Source organism: Triticum urartu, chromosome 7A, assembly GCF_056163025.1.
Source record: "Triticum urartu cultivar PI428250 chromosome 7A, HENAU_Tu73, whole genome shotgun sequence".
In the NCBI taxonomy this organism is placed as follows: domain Eukaryota; kingdom Viridiplantae; phylum Streptophyta; class Magnoliopsida; order Poales; family Poaceae; genus Triticum; species Triticum urartu.
Genome location: NC_141879.1, coordinates 627283134 through 627287092, shown reverse-complemented (window position 1 = coordinate 627287092; position 3959 = coordinate 627283134). Strand labels below are relative to the sequence as shown.

The 3959-nt window shown below is 49.7% G+C and overlaps 1 pseudogene; it reads right to left on the bottom strand.

Annotated features, from left to right (window-relative positions):
- Window positions 1-3261: 3261 nt before the first annotated feature.
- On the bottom strand, window positions 3262-3400 carry LOC147960777 (small nucleolar RNA Z247; annotated as a pseudogene).
- Between the last annotated feature and the right edge of the window lie 559 nt (window positions 3401-3959).

Genomic DNA, 3959 nt, shown 5'->3' with positions numbered 1-3959 from the left:
TTGTAAACCAACTCTTCTTACCAGGTCAGCAACATATTTTTTTTGAGATAGGTCGAGGCCATCTTCATGTTTCTTTACCTCAATACCTAGAAAGTAATGCAGGTCTCCCAAATCCTTGAGAGAAAACTCAGCGTTTAAGTCTTTTAACAGCCCTGTCACTGCTTCATCTGATGAACTTGTAACAATGATATCATCCACATAAATCAACACAAATATTGATGTATTTGACTTATTGTAAATAAACAGAGATGTATCAGACTTGGAAAGAGTAAAACCAAGTGCTTGCAATTTCTGACTCAGACATGAGTACCATGCTCTGGGAGCCTGCTTTAGTCCATATAGAGCTTTATCAAGCTTGCACACATAGGAAGGCTTACTCTTGTTTTCAGACCCAGGAGGTTGTTTCATGTATACTTCCTCTTCCAGAACGCCATGAAGAAACGCATTCTTGACATCCAGTTGTCTAAGGCTCCATCCCCTGGATACAGCAATAGACAGCACAAGACGAATAGTTGCAGCTTTAACAACAGGACTAAATGTGTCATCATAGTCAATACCATACTGTTGTTTGAAGCCTTTTGCAACCAATCTGGCCTTGTAGCGATCTATAGTTCCATCAGACTTTCTCTTTATTCTGTAAACCCACTTGCAATCAATTAAATTTTTACCTCGCCGTGGGGGAACTAAATGCCATGTTCTGTTTTTCTGAAGTGCCATGTATTCTTCTTCCATGGCCTTTTTCCACTTTTCATCACTAAGTGCCTCATCAAGGGTGTCTGGTTCACCTGTAGAACAAGCTAGACCAAATTTGGTTATTTGCTTATAGTTAAGAGGTTTAATTACCCCTCTTTACAACCTTGTACGCGAAGGAACAGGAGGAGCTGCACTGTTGCCCTCCATAGAGGATCCAGCCTCTGGTCGAGGCAATCCCAAGGCGGATACTCCTGGCGCCCCCGACGCGGTTTCTGGAGCAGCAGGATTTTCTACGGCGCCATCGGTCGGTGTGGTCGTGTCGGGCGGAGCAGAAGATCCCGAACCATGCATGCGATCTGCATCAGACCCATCATGACACAATGATTGCGCGGGCCCGGTAGAATCCACGCCGGATCGCGTGTCCGCAGCAGGATCGGCACCGGATCCCGTTCCTGCAACAGTTTCCGCGCTTGGAGGCCCACCTGGCTGGCGACGCACGTATTGGCGGGGTCCGCCCGCTGGCCAGTGAGGCGGAGGCTGGCATGTGGCGCCAGCTGATTGGCGTGGAGAGGATGGCGCGCCTGGCCCAGTTTGAGGCGCCCGCGTGGTAGTTGCTGGCTGGCTACTGCCGCGCCCGGCGGTTGGGGCGCTGCTGGGGCACCGATCCCGAGCCAGATATGTCCCCCGTGCGGTGGCACATGAAATATCGATCATTTGGAGCGTATTGTGCACCGTTTTGAGTATTTCCTTCGCCATTTTCTTCAACATTTGCATCTCCATCAGTACAAGATTCAAGAGCAAGGTTATGAGGATTAGTCAATAGTGAATCATCACAATCATTTTCCCCTTGATGAACGCCGGTGAGACTAGATGGTAGAAGGAGTATTTCTTGACGTAGGAGAGCTCCGGCATTGGGGTGAAGATTTGCGAAGGGAAATTTTGTTTCATCAAACACTACATCTCGGGAGATATAGACACGACCCGTGGGAATGTCAAGGCACTGAACGCCCTTGTGTTGGGCACTATAACCAATGAATGCACACTGTTTGGATCTAAGCATGAGTTTGCGATCATTGTAGGGGCGAAGATTTGGCCAACAGGCACATCCAAACACACGAAGTGACGTGTAGTCTGGTTTGGTGTGAAGGAGCCTTTCCATGGGAGTTTGATTGTTGATCACACGACTAGGTAGCATATTTATAATGTGGACAGCAGTGAGGAAGGCCTCGTCCCAAAATTTAAGGGGCATGGAGGCGCCGGCTAGAAGAGAAAAACCAACATCAACAATATGTCGATGCTTGCGCTCGGCTGACCCATTCTGTTGATGGGCATGAGGACACGAAACATGATGGGATATGCCAAGTTTCTGAAAAAATGAGTTTAGCTTCTCATATTCCCCTCCCCAATCAGATTGGAGAGCAAGAATTTTACTGTCAAAATTTCTTTCTACAAGAGCTTGGAAACTGAGAAAAACTTGGCAAACATCCGAACGTTTCTTAAGGAGATAGATCCACATGAACTTGTTATAGTCGTCAATGAAACTCACATAATATGTATGTCTACCAACAGAGGAGGGAGCAGGCCCCCAGACATCAGAAAAAATGAGTTGTAAAGGTTTGGTAGAAATACTTGTAGAAATTGGATAAGGCAATTGGTGGCTCTTGGTCCTTTGACATGAATCACAAATTTTTTCAACATCACGATCCCCAACATATGGGAGTTTATTTTTCCTAAGCAAACGCTCAACTAAAGAGAAACTTGCATGACCTAATCGATCGTGCCACCGTGTTGAAGACACTTTGGTGGCACTAGGAACTTGTTTATTGGATCTTTTAATCTCCGAAATCAACGGGTAAAGCCCACGAATGCATCTACCTCGATACAACACCCTCCTCGTTGCCTGATCCTTGATCAAAAAGAAGAAAGGGTGAAATTCAAAAAAGACATGATTATCAATGGCAATGCGGTGGACAGAAAGAAGATTTTTGTTGGCACTAGGGACATGCAAGATGCATTTGAGATGAATTTTTCTATGAGGGGTTTTAATAATTGAGTGACCAATATGACCAATCTTCATACCTTCTCCACTAGCAGTGTGGATGTGATCTTGGCCGCGGTACTTCTCCCGCATGGTCACCTTCTTCAGCTCACCGGTGATGTGGTTTGTGGCACCGCTGTCGACGTACCAATTTGTGTCGACGCCGTAGGAAGCTTCAGCAGCCCCGGCCACCTTTTCATCTTGAGATGAATCTTCATCTTCATCAAACCGGTACCAACAGTCCTTTGCAGAGTGGCCCAGCTTACCGCAGATTTGGCAGCGGATAGCATCAGGCCGAGACTTGTTGGTGGAGCCATTAGATCGGCGGCCGCCCTTGGTGTTGGAGTAGGAGGGTCGGCCGCCGCCGCGTGCGTTGTTGTTGCTGCCGGTGTTGCCCCCGCCAGGGCCCCTGCTCTTCCCGCGAGAAGGGCCACGAGGATGAGAGCCACCGCCACGCCCGCGGGTGGCGATATTTGCCGAAGACTTGAAGCCTCCACCGGTCCCAGCTCCTTGGAAGAGGGCCACTCGTTGATCGAAGTTGCTCATCTGAGCGAACAGTTCGTCAAGAGTGACCGGGATGACACGAGCATCAAGGGCAGAGACCAGCGGCTGATATTCCATGTCCAGGGCGTTGATGATGTAGGAGATGAGCTCGTCGTCGTCCAGGGGTTTGCCGACCGCCGCGAGCTCGTCAGCGAGAGATCGCATGTGTGCGAAGAAGGAGGCCATGGATTGCGTGCCCTTCTGCGCGTTGGTGAGCGCCACCCGTATGTTGTTGACGCGGGACGGCGAGGTCGACGAGAACATCTTCGCCAGCGCCGACCAGAGCTCGTGTGCATGGACAATCGACGTGACCTGCACGAGCACTTCCTTCGAGAGGTTATTCAAGAGATATCCCAGTACCTGTTGATCCTCCCGGATCCACACGTGGTGGAGCGGATTTGGGATGGACTCCTCCTTGCCATCCTTGTCCTTGGTGACGACGATTTTGGCCGGCTCGGGTATGCTTCCATCAACATACCCGAAGAAACCAGCACCTCGGAGCTGCGGCGTGATCTGGGTGCGCCAAAGGATGTAGTTGGTGCGGGTGAGGCGCTCGGTGATCTGGCCGGAGAGGGTGGAGTTGGAGGAGCCGGAGGAGGCCATGGTAGGAGGTTTGTGGCAATGGAGGAACTAGATGAGATGGAAGAGGTAGGCTCTGATTACCATGTGAGAGAATGTCGTACCC